This window comes from Triturus cristatus, chromosome 10 (assembly GCF_964204655.1).
Source record: "Triturus cristatus chromosome 10, aTriCri1.1, whole genome shotgun sequence".
Taxonomy (NCBI): domain Eukaryota; kingdom Metazoa; phylum Chordata; class Amphibia; order Caudata; family Salamandridae; genus Triturus; species Triturus cristatus.
The window spans coordinates 405,517,853-405,536,401 of record NC_140593.1 but is presented as its reverse complement, the minus strand read 5'-3'; the positions used below and the strand labels follow the sequence as shown (position 1 = coordinate 405,536,401).

Below are 18,549 nucleotides of genomic sequence, written 5' to 3'. Positions count from 1 at the left end.
ATGCCTGAATCTTCATGAACGTCAGCCTTGGTCCTCCTCAGTAGCAACAGAGTAGCCTTAACTGCCAGGCTAAGTTCCCTCAGAACAGGAGCAAAAGCATCCCCAAACCAGCATCACCCATATTTGGCCATCTCAGTGATCCTATGGCACAGCCAACAAGGGACTCGTGTCTGGGCATACGTTTTGCACTTAGAGCATCTCACCAAGAAAATCATGGCCTGGAAGGCAGACATCTGAACACACACCAGCTTCTTAGAGACACATTTTATTCAGATGCTTGAAGACAATTCCGTTTGTAATGTCCGATTGTCTTTACAAAAGATCACTAAATATTAATTAAAATGTGGGTTGACCTATTAGAATCCTATTCAGAGGCTGGACAAGGATTTAACAGGAATAAAAAATAACAACTTTTCCAATTACCTTTTGATTTGAGCACCTCTGATTTGTATGGAGCCAACAGCTAAAGGGCCAGGAAGAGAAAAGACTCCTAGTATTTTCGAAGTGACAGCTTCCCTTCTGGACTGGAAGATGAGCCAATTTATGATGGCATTCCCCAAAGAAGGAAAGGTGAATGATGCTTTTAATAAAGTTCTAAATTATGGGGATATGAAAATTCAGTTACATCTGCTGTTTAATACTGATGTTGGAAGTAATTTTTAGGTCGAAGCCTACTAGACAGCACAGCTGTCTGGTTTGCGAATGACTTCTTGGGGACATTCTGAAAGCTTCACTGTGAATGCATTTCTCCCATTGCTTAGCATTGGTGTTGTGCTTTGTAGCTCACATTTTGCTTGCTTTCTATTTGCTCGCTTTGTTTTAAGCTGTCCAGCTCACGTTCGTCCCTCCTATGGAGTATAGTCTATTTACTGTATTCTTTCACGAGTGCTCACTTTCTGTAAATAGACCTTTAGATCTATCTTGTTTTTATACGGTAACATTTGCTGTGATCAAACGTCAAGCTCTGTCTTCTGTGGGTGCATGGCGTTTACTTGTCTTTCTCTGTGAGGATATATGTGACAATCTTGCTGTGAAAGGAAAGGCTTTTTTCTAGCACACAACACAATTTAAACGTTTGTAAATTAACTGTGCATAAATTTCAGAATGTCAGAATTGGGGAAGAACAAATGAAGCAATTGTTTTGTAATTCTGAAGTGTAGTGTAATACGATCAAAACAAATCAATACAATAGGTGAAGACATTTTCACACAATCGTTTGTGCGCTGTATACTTTTATAAATTAAACTGTAGGTCTGTGTAAATGTAATGATCATTTCAATTGAAAATATGTTGTCTGTAATGACAGTGCGCTACCACACCATGCATACTCCACACTACGCCACTCCACTGTACAACACTCTACTCCACTCTATGGCCCTCCACTGTCCAGCATTCTACTCCACTCTATGCCCCTCCAATGTACAGCATTCTACTCCATTTTACGTTCCTCCACTGTACAACACTCTATGAGAGTCCATACCACTCAACGACAGTCCACTCCACAACACTCTTCGTCACTCTACGACGCTCAACATTCCACTCCACCCTAAGACACACTACAACACTCCACTCCACGCCTCTTCACTACTCTGCCACCCCACTCTATAACACCTTGACACTCTACTCTACTTTACTATCTGACAAACTACTCCACTGTATTCCACTAGGCCACTCCACTTTACTACACTCTATGCCACTCCAGGACACTCTAATCCACAACATTAAACTCCACTGTACGACACTCCACTCCAACCACGGCACTCTTTGCCACTTCATTCGATGACACTTTATGATACTCCACTTGCTCCATGACAATCTATTTAGCTCCACTCTACAACAATCTATGCCATGACACACTATTCCACTGTACGCAACTCCCTCTAAGCCACTCCATGCTACTTTACTCCACTCTACACACTCTGCTACTACACTCTGACACACTACTTCAATCTACACAACTCCACTCTATGCTCTTCGACTCTACACCCTTCCACTTTACTATGTCCACAATACTCCATGACACTCCACTTTATGCCACTCCCATTCTATGACACTATTCTATGCCACTTCACAACAATGTACTCCGCTCTACACCACAACAATCCACTCCATGCAACTCCCTTAATGCCACTTTACTCTGCTGTATGCCACTCCCTTCTACGCCACTCTACTCTGACACTCTACGACACTCTAATCCACTCTATGAAATCCCACTGTATGACACTCTATGCCCCCCCCACTCTACACCCTCTACGACACTCTACACCACTCTACAACACTTCATTCAACTCTACTCTATGCCACTCCATGACACTGTATGCCACTCCACTCTGAATCTCCACTCTACGACTCTCCACTTCTCTCAACGTCACTCTCCTCTAGGCCACTAACTATTCGTTATGCTGAACAGCAGTCACGATGTGTACAACATGGCTAAAACACATTGGCAAAGCCAATAGCTCTACCATAGATGAGACCTATTGGCTTTGCCAATGCTCGTTATTTCTCATCACAAATGCAGTTCCATCAATCAATCAATCAGATTTGTAGAGCGCTTGTTGTCACCTGTGAGGGTATCCAGCCACTGACAAGGTTCAGTTGATTATCCGAATAGCCAGGTCTTCAGGAACCTCTGAACTCTGAAAGAGAGGAGGTTCGTAGATGAAAGGGTAGCTCGTTTCATGTCTTTGCTGCTATGTAGGAGAAAGCAGTGACCTCTGCATGTGCTATGTTGGCTGCAGGGGTGAGGCTTAGAGAAAGGAACACAGAGTTTAGGTGTCTGGTGGGCTGATGGAAGTTCAGGAGGTGGTTCAAGTAGGCGAGTCCGCAGTTGTGTAGGGCCTTGTATGCATGGGTCAGGAGCTTGAACTGGCAACTTTTCTGTACAAGGAGGCATTGGAGTTCCCTGAGGTAGGGAGTGCTGTGAGTTCATCTAGGGAGATACAGGATGAGTCTGGCTGCGGCGTTCTGTATGGTCTGTAGTCGGAGGAGGAGGTGAGCTGTGATCCCTACGTAGAGATCACTGCTGTAGACCAGTCGGCTATAGAGGAGGGCCTGGGTGATGGTAAATCTTGAGTTTTGGGGTAGCCACTGGAATATCTTACGAAACATGCAGAGGATGAAGAAGCAGGAGGAGGAGACAGAGTTGACCCGAGTCATCATGTTTAGACTGTTGTACAGAATGATGCCTAGGTTCCGAGCATGGTCAGAGGGGGTAGGAGTAGGTCCAAGTTCTGCATGCCACCAGGATGTGTCCTATGGGGAGCTTTTGTTTCTGAAAATCAGTCCCTCTGTTTTGTCCAAGTTGAGCTTCAGGAAGTTGTCTTTTATCCAGTTGGCAACGTCTGTCATGCAGTTGTGGACATTGATCTTGGTGGCGTCGTTGGAGAGGATGAGCTCTGTGGCGAAGGATATGATGTTGAGTCCAACGGGTATTGGCAATGTTGGCCAGAGGAGTCATATAAGTGTTGGAGGGTGGGGCTGAGCGGGGATCCTGGGGGAATTCCACAGATGATTTCCTTGGGTTTGGAGATGAAGGGTGTTAGACCTGTCAGCCCTTTGGGTGGTCCCTCCTCATCATTATTTATTTTGTCCCACTTTTGCCTCAAACCCTGTTTGAATTTTTCCTTTTTGGGAACCATCAGACTTTTTCGTGTTGCTGCAGATTCAGGGAGCCATTTTAGCTACCCCTGAAACTTCTGTCTGAGGGCCTGGAGCACAAAATGGTGGCCACCTGTGACATCACCAGCATCCACTGGAACCTACCAGCACCTTCCAGAACATTCCAGAACCCTGTGACAGTTGGAGGCGGTTTAGAATGTTGGGAAGCTAAGACAGAGAGTTGGCAGTTGGAGCTGGCAGTTGGCACCTGACTGGTGAAGAGTGAGCAGCAGAAACTTGAAGGAGGAAGGAGTGAAGCAGCAGGGGTGGAAACTTGTGCCTGGAGTGGGGTCCATAAACCCACCCTTGATACTAGTCCCTACTGACTGAGCCCAGCCTGGAGCCCTGTGTGGGAAGAAGTCAGAAACACCATCCTAAGGACCTGGACAGCAGGAACAGGCCTTAGAAACAGAGAACAGCAAGATCCTGACCTGGAAACTGGTTTCCCTGGAGTCCGACGTCGAGTAGCCTGAGACCTGGAGCCCGAGGTGGAGAAGCGGCGCTGACTGGAAAAGCAGACGTCGTACCCGGAGCCGCCGGAGGTCGAGAGAGGGCGCCGTCAGAGGTCGTGAGGAGTACCAGAGGTCGAGGAGGAAGTCACCCGAGGTCGAGTGAGCGGCGTCATCGGAGGAGTGAAGTCCGCCCTCCGGAGTCGTCGGAGACCGAGGTGAAGTGTAACGGAGGTCGGGAGTGAGGATCGCACTCCGGAGTCGCCGGAACCTGTGAGAATTGTGCCGGAGGTCGGGAGTGGAGGTCGCACTCCGGAGTCGCCGGAAACCTAAGGAGAGGAGCACCGGAGGTCGGGAGTGAGGATCGCACTCCGGAGCCGCCGGAAGTCGACATCGAGTCAAGGCCGGCCGACGTCATCGAAGTTGAGGTCGCCATCGGACCGGAGCCGCCCGAAGTCGACATCGAGTAAAGACTGCCCGACGCCATCGAATCGGAGGTCGAGATCGAACCGAGGCCGCCGACATCGAAACCGGAACCGCCTACCGGCGTCGTCAAGAACTGACATTGTGCCGAGGCCGCCGACATCGAACTGGAACCGCCTCACGGCGTCGACACGACTCCAGCGGCGTCGGAGCATCAGAAAAAGGGCAGTAAGTGGAGTAGAGGGCGCCTAAGGCCCTGTGGAGACCTGAGAGACTGCTCTAAGGGGCTAGGGAGGTGCTGGAACCAACCTGACTGTGCCAGGGGTGAGCTGGGACTAATCTAGAGAAGTTGTGTGGAGGGAGAGAGCCAGGTCTCTGGTATTCCCCCCTTGATCTACCTCAGTTTAGGCCTCAGCCTTGTCCAAGCCAGGGAGTAGACACCCCCAAGCCTTCCACATCCCCACAAGCTGTGCCTGGGCCAAATCAGCCCTTAGGAATTCAAAAGTGAACTGATTCTATGAGTGTCACTGTCAGCTTTTAAGTATTTATTAGGGGCACTGTATTTATTGTATTTAACCTATTTATTGCTTCACTGTATTTATTGGTCTACAGTATTTATTGATGCACAATATTTATTGGTTTACAGTATTTATTGCCTCAGAATATTTAATTGCCTGTATGTATTGCACTTATATTTATGCCTTCCTTATTTATGATCACCCCTATTTATTGAATCATTAAGCCAGTATTTATTTGACCTGCACTATTTAAAGTTTGTATATTGTGATTGTTATTTATTTTATCCAATCAGCAACTAAGAGAAAAAGAAGATAAAGAAAGATATTTTCATAATTTTTACGGTGTAGAGTCGTTTTTGGAACGGATGCACGCATGGTTATTGTTTGGGTATGTCGTATGCTTAGCACGGAGCCTGATTCCTGACCACTCGAGCCAAGCTACCACAGTGTATGTCCGGAAGACCACCACCACCCTTTCAGTATGGGAGTGTGGTTTTTCCAACAAAGGGGGAAAGCTGGACGTTTTGCGTTCTCCCAGTTAGGAAAGAGGCGATCCATCTGAGAGCAGCTCCTTAGATGCCTATGTTGTGCAGCCTTTGTGATGGGAGACCATATCAGAGGCTGCCGAGAGGTCTAGGATGATCTGAGCCGCAATCTCTCTTTGGTCGAGTAGAGTTTCGATGTTGTCACGTAGCTGCAATGAGGGCTGTCTCGTTGCTGTGGTTGCTACAGAATCAAGTTTGGGAGGAGTAGAGTTGGAGGTTCTGTTCCAGATGTGAGGAGAGTTGTTAATTAGTGGTTTTTTCTAATACTTTGGGTGAGAACAGGAGCATAGAGATCGGTCAGTAGTTGTTGAATTTGCCAGGTGCTCACTCAGTTCTTCAACCTATGCTGACCCGTTCAATGGAGAACACACAATCCACGTTGCACTCCAGTAGAAGAATATCTGGTACCACGGTCGGAATAGCTTATAGAGCAATCAGGCAGTCCCCAACGTGCAGGTCCGCGTGTGAGCTGTTTCTTTGGCTGGTTGTGGGCCTGTTTTAAGGTCTGCTGGGTCATTTTTTACAGTTGATGTCTCCCATATTCAAACAAACATTGCTTTCAGTAAGCTCCAATCCATGTATTTTCAAACTTGGGCCACTTTTTTAGCTGTCTAAATTACGAATGAGGGCCACTTATATTTTGGTGCCTGGACAGTGTCTGCTACCACACACAACTTATCACAAGAAACACAGCCTCGGTAGTTTGCTATTGAGATGAAGGACTTGCACGCTGGGTTTGTAGAATATTGTGCCATCTAAATCCTAAGCTTTAAACGGCTTCTTTGATCATTTAACAGATTGCCAACTTCCCCATTTAAAGGGTAGCAGACCGCATTACTGCCCGATTTAGGCTAGTGGAGGTATGGTTACTCTCCTCTTTGCTAGCTCAGATTTTGATTTCCAAACTCACAATAGAGGTGAAGCATGATCTTATCTAGACCTCCTAGGGTAGGTTCAGAACGGCAGACTTCATAGGATGTTTAGACATACCAGTACATCAGCTCTTCATATGGGAGTGTGGCTGGAGTTCTTCACGGTGAAGTGCTGCAAACTCTAATGCAATTCAAGCACATAAACTTTAGACTGCCGCTCGCTTTTTAGAATAGTGGTCAATTTCCTGATCATCAGCTCTGGAGAGTTTAGAACTTCAGATCCCATTACAAAGACTGAGGTCTACAGCATCCCAAGAAAATATTGTGGCACACGCTGTGGAAGGTGCTGTAGCACCAAAGGCTAAGCAATCTCAAAGCTCACCTTTTCAATGCCTGAAACCTTCTAATAAAGGTTCTCAACTAGTCAATCATCACTTCTGATGGCTTTCCATTACCCCCAATCCTACGTATTTATGTAGGTGGTAGAGGAGTTTTGAGGCATATTCCTTTATTTCTATGAAAAGGCTTTGCATACACAGAAGATCTGGATGACTGCAGGGTGTAAGAGGGTGGTAGCTCCTACAGAGACGCTTGAAAGACAGAGCATCACAAATAAATGATGAAAGAGCAATTAAGATAGACGATGAAGCTTTGATGCATGAAAAACAGAATATCAAAAATCATTAATAAATGGCCATCTGATTTAGATGGTAAAACTTAGATGAAGACACTGTAGTTTCTGCAAGTACCTGTAAAAGCAGACTTGTGTCCTGTGTGTGGCATCAGTGAAAAGTTACCTTTGAAAAACTAAGAACCTATTGGAACCAGCTATTTGCAACACAGGATGACGTACCATAAAATTAAAGAACACCAATTGCATTTTCTGTACCGATACAATGGACCACTGCTTGAATAGATAGAACCTACAAACACATGACAACATGTGCCGATCTATTCAAAATAAGGCTTCCAAAGCTCTTATGGCCTTATTTATGAGGCCCTTATGCCGCTGTTGCGTCACTTTTTGTGACGCTGCGGCGGCATAAAAAATGCGCCACACTGTGCCATATTTACAAAGAGATGCATCCACGCAGTTGGGTCACTTTGTAAACCCCTGCGCTACATTATACCTGAGACAGGTATAATGTATGCAGGGTGGGATTTCCAGCGCAAAAAAGGATCGTAGAAGTGTTGCAGTGAAATGTATGAGATTTCACTGCAACACTGCTGCAGCCTCACTGCGTCAAATCCTTAAGCCTGCTTGAAGCAGGCATAAGGGGTGGCGCAGGCCTTTTCACATGGGGCTTGCTCGATGTGAAAACCCCAAGAGCAATGCGCTATGATCTGATAGGGTGTGCCCAAAATACTCCATGCAAGTCACAGCCGAACTTATTTGGATGAGCAGATAAACATGTCTAAGTGTGTGTGCGCAAGCAATAAAGAAATGAGAAGTAGGAGTAATCTCTCTGTTGCCCATGCTCTAATCTCGAGACATCTATGATTTCCCAGAGCCCCAGCCAGTTTCGGAAACCCTGTGATATCGTAGTCACTAGCGTACCCCGTATCGGGGGTGTAGGTCTGTCTAGGTGTACATCCACCACACAGTTAAAGTCCCCGCCCATGAGCAGGTCACCTGCTGCTACTTTAGACAGGGGCCCAGACAATTTCTTAAGAAACTGACGTTGATCCTGGTTTGGTGCATATATACCCCCTAAAATCACCTCTCTACCCAATATCCTGCCCTTCACTAAGATGTAACGTCCTTCAGGGTCGATGAGCGTGTGAGTCGCTTCAAATGGGGTACCCGCCCTCACCCACAATAGAGCTCCCTGAGAAAATGCCGAATATGAGGTTGCATATAATTGGCCGCGCCTTCTAACGCCGTGAGGTGTTTCTCATGTAACATCGCAATTTATGCACTTCTACGGCAGATATATCTGTGGATGATATGGCGTTTGGAAGGGGATCGCATTCCCCGGACATTCCAGGACAGTAGCTTTATCTCCCTAAGAGGATTACTCACAGTAGACATTGAGACAGAGAATGTTTCATCCCTCCCCCAAACCCCCACAACATTGCGCGGCCAGGCACCGTAGGCATGGCAAAACTATAAACGGACCCCTGGATGCACAATCGAAACTCCCAGGAGCAAACATCCCTTCCCAAGGGGCAGCATCGCAACAGGTAGCTGCCCAAACCTAAAAGGAAACAAAAACATTGTGAGTAGAACGCTGCCTCTAGGCTATCAGGTGGAGTGCTCTAATGGGAGGGGGGGGGGGGGCTTGTATAGACCGGGTGTGAATCAAGCGCATAGTTCCTGTCCTGGCCTCGAAGGCGTGCAATCATGTGGTGAGACAGAGCAGGATGGGGGTGGGGGAGCAGTGAAGCATACAACAAGACAGAGAAACATGGATATGGGGGCTAGAGAAGCATACAAGACAGGAGTAACACAGATGGAGAGCACAGAATCACACAATGAGGCAGAGCAACACAGAGATTTGGGGGCAGAGAAGCACAAAAGGAAAACGCACGCACCCGTGCAGAGTGCTTAACTAAAAAGAAAAAATATTGGCACAAAAAAAATGAGCAGTGCAAGGTTACAGTAATACGTCCACGCTCCAGAAGAAGGAGAAACGTGTGAAGGGGAGGCAAAGCAAAGCCCACACAAGCCATCAAATAAGATGCATGAAAATGAGTGACAATGAGGCCAAACAATGGTACTCAATGGGCAGGTTTTAAGCCCACTATAAGCTTTCCAAATGTCTTGCAACAGACAGCGTATGGTTTGTCTTCGGTGAGACCTCATAAAAGAGAGCACATAAACCACATCACAAATATCAACACATCAAGACAAAAGTCTGAGAACATTATTAATTCAAGAAAGTTTAAAAAGTATGGTAAACTTGGTCTTCTTAAAAAACATACTGATCCAGGCACTGCCTAAATTGTAAATAAATAAATAAAATAAAAGCCACATGGGATCAAAGATTGTGGGTTCTGCTGAATGCCGGAGTTGTTTAACACCAGAGCTGCCTCGTTGTGATTTCACCTAATGTCTTAATTTCACCAGCCCACACCTATCTCTTACTGCTTCTTTTTTCATCAAAGAATTTTGCCCATCACTCTTTTCCAATTTTCACTTCCATTTTCTTTCTCCCTTTGTTCCGCGGTCAAAGTCTGATGATGACATTTAAGTTCTAGGAATGCTGGTGCCGTCTATTTCTTCTCTACTTCAATACGTTGGGCATGCAAAATAGGGTTTGTCCAGAGGCAGAGCGGTTTTTCATCTATTCTTTACCACAAATAATGGATACACTTGTATCTTGTATTTTGTTTTATTATGGAAAATCTAATTCAAGTATTTGAAATGACAAAATGGATACACTGAGGTGTACCCATGGCAATGGCATGCCATTAAAGCTTTTTTGAGAAGCACATCAGAAAGTGCAGAACTACACAAAAAATTAAGTTGTAGGAAGAAAAACAATTTACCCATGTCTAAAGCGGAAGCATACCGCCGCAGTAGCTCTTGATCTACTCAAGGCACCAATCAGCCCAAAACTGTGGCATCTGTTAGTTTATTAAAGTTAACAATGGTGCATAACTCAACAACATATACAAAGCAATATAACAGCACAGAACATAACAGGGCCCAACACAAAAAAACAGAAGCCAAAAGAACAATCAGAATCAAGAGTACACCGTCTGCATATATAGAAGAAGAAAAAACTTAAAGGAAATAAATAAGTAAAAATACAAGTGAAGGCCATGATTTTATGACACCAGCAGGCGCCTGCACTGGGGAAAGCTCCCAGCAACCATCTGCAAAATGCTAATGCTCAAGTAATAGACTCGGGAAACTTGAACCAGTAATATATGGATGACTGTTCTCGTTTCTGGACGGGCGATTTACCCCTAAGAATACTTCAGGTCAAATTTAAAAACAAGACCGTACAAAACTGCCTCATTAGCCGTCAGATTATGTGTCCACAATGTGCTCCGTTAATAGAGCTGTCAAGGTATCCATGTTAATGAGTGTGACTTGAGGTCAGTCTGACCCGTTTGCCTTTCGAGAGAATAGCTGTGATGACTTTCAGCTGTCTTTAATTATGAAACACAAGTATGTGAACGCCACTGCAAAGATAGTTAAAATGGACAGAGGACTGCACCTCTCATGCAGCCGACGGCCACGGAAGTGTGTAGCTTGGAGAAGTTCCCTATCTTCTACATGTGTGTTCAAAGGGTTAACTGGTCTAGCAGCTGGAACGGTGTCTACATTTTAGCTCAAGTGTTCAAACCTTAGCGAGACGTCCTTTACGTCTGAGAGATGAACATTTATTTGGGGATTTACAAAGCGCCATGTGTCTCCTCACAGTTATATCAATGCACTGAAATTGCATGAACACTAGTTGTGTAACGCTTCTGCACTGGTAAAATCATGGCACCTCTATTTCTAAGAGCTTCCAAAAAGATGCCTTTAGGATTACGCAAGCTGCAGAGCCGTGGCAAACTTGCCCTGCCCCGACAACGCTATATCACTCAAACATGAGAGAACTTCATTGGCTGTTAAAAGCCCCAAGAATTGACTACCATGTTCTTACAATTGTTTTTAGGGCAAATTATGGTGGTAAGTAAGGCTCAGTTCGGTGCAAAAACCTTTTGCCTGTGTAACATAAAAGCAGATTTGCGAAGGTGGTCGCGTGTCAAGAATATTTGTGCATAGGTAAGCAGACAGTCTGAAGCTGAAGTATAATAACATCACAACAGCACAATGTTAGATTACAACACACCACAATAACACAACACACTAATGTAAAACTAACACAAGAGAACAATACAAAACACTAACACAATGCAAAAAGCAATAACATTATGGTGTTTTCGAGTTGTGATTGTGTCGTGTTGCTGTGTGAAACATTGTTGTGCTTTTGTACAAATGCGTTATTGTGTGATTGTAACTGTTGTGTGCCTGTGCTCTGTTGTGCCATCTTACTGTTGCTTCACTGTTTAGCTTGTGTTGTGCCGTTGTGTTATTTTGTGCTGTTTTGGTTTCATTTTAGGATGATGTGTTTCTGGAGTGCGATTTGGCTGTTTTAACTTATTAGTTTGTATTTTGTTGTGGTAGAGATATGTTGGGTTATTTTTCCTGCTGTAGTGCTGCTTTCTTGCATTTTGCTATTGCTGTTTTGTACTGTGGTGGTTTTGTTGATTTTTATGTTGATTATTTTGCTGTTTTGTGCCCTGCTGTGCTTTTGTTGTGTTGTTATTTTGCACTGTGTTATGTCACTGTTTGTATTCTGTAATTACTTTAAAGATGTCAACTGATTCAACTATGTTTCCAGGCAAAGGCAGAATATTCTTTTAAAGTTCCAGGAGCAGACAACCATTTACCACTAACTAAAACTGTAACATACTGCTGCTCCAGCTCCTCAACTATTTAACCCCTTCGCTGCGGCGCGAATTCCGCCGCAGCGCTGGGGGGGTTAGGGGTGAGCGCGGCGCCGCCATGCTCATGACAGAACCACGCCGTCATGAGTCACGGGCGAGCTGTGCTCATGACGGCGTGGTTCCGTCATGACTCCACCCACTTGCGCTGATCGCCCGCACAGGCGGGGAAACAGCGACGCGTGGGCGGAGCAGCCGCCAACGGCCGCAGCATGATGGAACCACTCCGTCATGAGCCCACGGCGCCCGTGGCTCATGACGGAGTGGTTCCGTCATGAGCATGCAAGGGGTTAAAACACCAGTCATCCCAAAACTGTTGCATTTGTTGACATATCTAAAGTAAATCGTTGTACATAACACAATAACATATATAAAGCAAGCCAACACCACAAAACGTAATAGGGAACAACACAACTAAACAGTCACATTGCAACAATGCAGGATAAAAACTCAGCAGTGCAAAGAAAAACAAAAGACATCAGCGACACTACAAATTGCAACACCACAAATACGCACAGGCATTCTTGGCATACAGGACCACCTCCAGAAACCTGATTTAATAATACAGTGATAAAATCAGCGTAAAACAAGCACTGCCTTAACTTATCACCAAGGGTAGGAAATGCCGGCAGTCAAAAATGTCTTCGGACTCGGCCCCATGCCTTAAAGTACGACATTTCAGTGATCACTTTATGTGATCCAGCCTGGTCTCTAAAGATCAGAAACCTAGAGAAGCAGACTCCTGTGGTGCACACCTAAGACACTCCTGTTCAAAATCAAGGACGTCTCACGATTCAGAGGAGCTCCACAGCTGGCAAATGATTGCAAATGGCTTCAGCACAGCAATGGAACTCACCCTAGTGATATCAAGGGACTGCAGAACCCTGATGCTTTCAGAACAATAGTGACGACCCAGTTAACATTGTGCAAAGCACCTGAATAACAGATTTATTCAGGCCCTCTACAGATATAAAAAACTTAACCAAACGAATGGGCACATTCGTTTAGGGTCTGTACCTGGGTACTCCTCTCCTTGGTCTGCCTTTACGTATTGGGTGTCCTGGTACGAAGTTATGCACCAGAGCCCGTATTGAGCATCCTGGTACGGGGTTACGCACCAGAGCCCGTATTGAGCGTCCTGGTACGGGGTTACGCACCAGAGCCCGTATTGAGCATCCTGGTATGGGGTTACGCACCAGAGCCCATATTGAGCGTTCTGGTATGGGGTTACGCACCAGAGCCCCTGGCTACATCCACTCACGTCAGATTCTCCCCCATGCTGCACCTTTTTTGCGCTCTTTTGGTGTGCAAACATTCAAGCCTCATCTACATTGTTCGGAATACAATAGCAATCATGATAGAAGCAGGATGTGCAGTTTTTCTGCTGATCAGTTTATAAAAACTTATGTCAAAGTTTACAGATATTTGAATTCCATTGAAAGTTTTGAAATAATGAGTTACAAAGACATACAGTTCTACAATGCTCCTCTTTTACGGTATGGAGAAGGAAGAGTTACACCAAATAAGTTCCCATCAGCAAATGTTAATAGTGAGACACGGGCACTTCAGATTATAGAGGCATGAATCCGGGATAGCAGAGGATGTACATGCCTGGTAGGTATAGGACCATGGACCTGTTTTCCTGCTGTCTCACTTACACACGTGAATGCAGGCAAGTGAAACCTAAACACATTTCGACTTTTTGTTATACGAAAGGCTTCTGAAACCTGCGCAGTCTGGACTGGAGCCATGTGAGCTCCGCCATGTTGCTTTAAACTTGAATAACTATGACCTGTCACGAAGGTGGTAATAGGGGAAGAGGCGGCATTTCTGCTGATACAGGTGCCACAGTTTCAGGTACCTTCATGCAATACTTCGAATAAAAATATGTTCTATAGCCAAGTATTCTATTAAGTATTCTTCTACTTTTGAGAAAGAGGGCTCATTTGCAGGTGTTCACTGCTTGTCTAAAAACTAATCGCTTTGAATGATTAAAATGGCATTAGACCATCATTTGTTTGCTTGTGTTATAGTTAATCTAGGTTAAAATTCAGCCATATAAACATTACAAAATGTTTTCAGCAAATCTAAAATTATTGATTTAGGATGCAAAACCAAGTGCAAAACAGTTCAATCTTGATCCGCCGTTAAAACCACGACCGAACAGAACACGGTGCAAGGTTTCAGATGCCAAATTAAACAGGAGACAGACACTACTTTCCCAGGCAACACACATCCGTGATACCGTGAACCCTGGGACGCCCCAACGAGAAGCTCACTTGCAGCTGACAGAAGATCGAAGTGCCGCACTCACGCGCACTGAAGAGGTCCGGTGCTGGGATGTATCCCAATAAACAGAATATGTACCTCCCTCCTCAATCTGAGTACAGCCACCGCTTTCCAAGTAAAATTGATGGCGTTTTTCAACCAAGTTTTAAACTTAACATTGACAACTAGAATCAACTAAAGAACACACGCTGCAAATAGGATAATGTCTTCATACTGAAGTTAAGGTACTCACAGTACTTACCGACAGTGAAGTATTCCGCAGATAAATATACGTGTGACACAAGAGAGTATTGTGATCGGTCGCATGTTCAGCTTTCATGAACCAGGCCAAAGCAGCAGACAACGCTCTCATCCAACTAAACTTGACTTCCAACTCTAGTCCTATATAATCAACAGGGAAGGGACCCTAAACCAGACTGGCTCTTTGAGATGCAAGTGGGAGTCAAGCTTAAAGTCCACATACTTATAACATCCATTTTGTTTTTTCAGTGTATGCCTCCATATGCCAGGATGAGCTAAAGGAGCTCCTTCCAAATACCACTGGTCGGCTTTTTCCTGGTTAACAGCCTAAGAATTGGCAATTGCATGTAAGTAAAAGGCATCCTGATCCCACTGGAGACCAATCTGTAAGGCACCCTCATCATGTGGAGACCAACTGCTGGAGACAAATCTGTAAGGCATCCTGTTCTCCACTGAAGTTATAAATTATAACATTTAGCCAACAAACCAGATGCAAGTCTTCCGACACTTTAAGATCGGAGTCAGGATTTTGACCTGGTAAATAGACCATACAAGGCTCCCATCTCTTTGAGCCTGACAGAATTTTGGATATCTCTTAATTGGTGCGTACTTGGCATTTGCTATCATCCCTTTTTTCCTGGGCAGTCGGTGGTTAATGGGCTGTTCTCGGTGCACACCTAACATTCAATTCTGGTGTCCCAAAGAGTTGGCACTAGTGTGCTGTCGAGTACGTTCCCAGTATTGCTTTTTGTGTCTTGATAATCTAAAGGGCAGTGTGGGCGAGCAAGCAAGGTTTACTATCCCATGTGAGGAGGACTCGGAACTCAGATATTGTAGCCCAAAGTAATCAACACTCAGTAAAGGTTACTGGTCTGTAACTGCTTAATCTTTGAAATAGTTTGAGTCCATTTTTAACAACAAAATGTGGAATAGCAAACCATATGAAAACATACCCATTACTTTTTTCAAGCAAGATGCAACCCTAACCATATTTAACATGCTTATGGGGTTAAGTCACTATAATTTATTTAGTATTGAGGTCTATTGACAACTTAAATTTATGGGATAATCCTTAGAATTTTTTGAATCTCATTCTTTTACTACAGGTTTTCTTTACAGGGGATTTGCCTGAAAAACACTAGAGCCCTGACCTCAAAGAGACTGTGTTATTGCCAGGGCCACAGAAATTAAGCCATTCTGTGGTTATGGCCTTTTCCGCATAATTAAGGATTGGCCACATAATCTAACATGTGCTACATAATCTTCAGATTAAAAAAAAATTGTTTCCAGCTCAAACGGATCAAAAGTTACTGAAAACGTGGTGCTATGTGTTCATATGTGCTGGAAGGCCCATTGAAAAGGTTAACTGGTCATTTTACAGTTGCTTATTTATGTATTTGGTTGTTAATCTGGTACTAATAAGGTGAAATATTTGCCCAGACATCATTAACATGTACACAAATGTCAAAATAATGAAGTAATACCATCAAAAAATGTACTGCATTATGCTGCATAATTTGGCTTTTCTTGCTGCATAATATAGTCAACCCTGGCACATAATTTGGTGCGGACTTGCAGCGTAATTCAAGTGGTCATGGTTATTGCTGACGAATGTCATTTATACCTTTGTATGTGCTGACTTAAAAATAAAATAGTTATGTTTCTTATAAAAATGAGTATTTGTCTGGACATTCATTTTTTGACAGTACCATGTGCACTTTGAGTTGAGTGGGGTACACGTACCTGTATCTACACTTCCCCCCTGTCCCCGAGGATTCCTTTGACAGCTCGTTCACAGCTACCACTGAGATTCAAGTGCAGAACAGGAATTTAGCCCAATTGCCCATAATCCATAGTAGGTTGGGCCCTGGGACATCAAAAGTAAAAGGCCTTAACCACCATGCCCCTGCGTACCCCAAGGACCTCTGAAAGGGGTTCTGAGAAGGACACAGTATGGGTAAGAAGTGTACTGGAATTATGGCAATTAAGATTTTATGTTGGGTATCGGATATCACTGAAAGATTGTCAATCTGTCTCTAATGGGCAGTAGAGTTTGAGAGGGGAGGATTGTAGTTTTCAAAAGGGGTATATAAGATGATGGCTTATGAATGTAGTTAAAATGTGTATGTAGTCATCAGAGTATCTCTCTGATGACACTTCAGTCACAAATAATTCAGATTAGGTTTTGCGAAGTGGAGCTGGGTGTGATGCTTACATTTCTGGATCAGTGGTTGGACATTCAGTGTGGGATGGTTTCACCTTCTGTTGGCTTTTATCAAGGATTGAGCTTAGGTGGCAAATATTAATAAAAAGAGGGTGCATTTGCATAGTGCTTAGGATTCCTTGTCTAGGTGTGGTGCAGACTGTGTCACAGTTTTGTTCAGACCATGGACCATCAGTGACAGATTTCAATGGTAATAGCATTATATGCCCAGTGTCCACTTAATAACATCACAGGAAAGTTTGTGAAGGACTTTTGCCTTCAATGTCACTCATGTTCTCATACTAGGACTTTTTATTCAGGTTTTGCAGGTCCCGGAGGAGCGCATTCTTTCTGCCACTAAGTTTTACACCAGGGCACCCATCAGGAGATTGCTGCACCATTGTATGTTGCTATCTCTGAGAGGCAGGAATATGGGAGAGAAAAAGCAGGAGTATGGGAGAGAAAAAGCATGCTCTAAAGCTGCGTGCCCTCGCCAACACCCGCTGTCACAACATAGGATGACATGCTATGACGAAGACCCCAAAAATTGGAGCAAGAGGCCAAAGTGACAACTTGTAACTCAACCTTGTTGTGGGATCTTCAATAGCTTCACACTGGGGCAGCACTCCACCCTGTGTCCTCACGGTCGTGTTAGGAGATGTGCTTCTCACCTAGTGCGATGCTCTCATCCAGGGTACCAGCCATCTAACCTGATCCCAGACTGGTACTATGGCAGCTCTGGTGAAGGCTTACTCATGTATACTTTGAAAGGGCTGTGGTGTGCTGGAAACACATTAGGTCTGTGGAACAGGACACAATGGCCAGAACTGCCTTTTCCACTTCTCAAGGTCCGGGACAATAAAAGCGATGTTCACCAAGTTGTAAATTTCAAATGCTAGAAACACGAACCTGCAGGCAAACACACATGCTCACACAGAGCAGTACAATCTACCCCCTCACACAGGTTGCACACCATTGAAGTAAATCCAGTCAGAACAAGGGAACTCAATACAAATCCAGGGCCCTGATTGGTGCCAGATTTTAGGAGAGTGGCATTAGTTAAACTTACTTCCAATAAATCTGAAGGGAAATCATTTATTTAGTCAGGGTTATCTTGAAAATGTGCCAAAATATTTGCTCTACTGGATATACCTTGGACCTCCCGGATCCAGATGCATATCTTTTGGAAGTAACATGAGACCGGAGGGAAAACTATATGAAGGAACCAAACAAATCATACATGAGAGAGCAAACAAACCAAAAGAGACTTGTGATCTTGGCTTTCCGACCTTTACAAATAGAAGCTGTTTAAAAGAATGTGTTAGAGGTCATTTACACCTCTATATTTTTACCACTGTATCCCCTGCTCGATCTTGCCAATCTCTATTAATGCTTCCGCCCTGACCACAGAGGATTCAGTACTTTCCACGAAAAACAACTCCGGCCATGCAGCTAGTCAAGAAAATATCACAAGACATAGTTTAAGCTTAAGAAAAACACAATTCCAATCCAGAAAGCATATTGAAGTACAGAGAAAAACATACAGACAGAGCATGGGAAGCACCAGAGGGTATCAAAATAGGTTTGAGGAATGTGGAACAGAAAAGTAAACCCTGGTTCCCATTGGTTTTGGTCCCCTGATAGTGATCTCCCATTACCTATCATTTCACTGCTGTACAAAGCTTCCAAAGCTTTAGAAAATATATATTTTCTGGTTAAAGCTTATCTGCAATAGTTTCCAGGTGCTTGTGGTTTTATCACTGGCAAAGAATCAATAAGAGTAAAATAAATCTCAAAATAAAAGATACTAAAAGTACATAACTTTAGTGATCCTTTATTTTTTTATTTCTTTTTCTACTTAGAGTTTGGATTCTGTGGACTGATAGATAAAGAGAAGATAAAAAA

General features: G+C 44.2%; 1 protein-coding gene across 15 annotated transcripts in view; it reads right to left on the bottom strand.

The window, feature by feature from the left end:
* Positions 1-18,549, bottom strand: part of KIAA1217 (KIAA1217 ortholog) — a 1,240,780-nt gene that overhangs the window by 99,567 nt on the left and 1,122,664 nt on the right. The gene's annotated exons all lie outside the window — the stretch shown is intronic.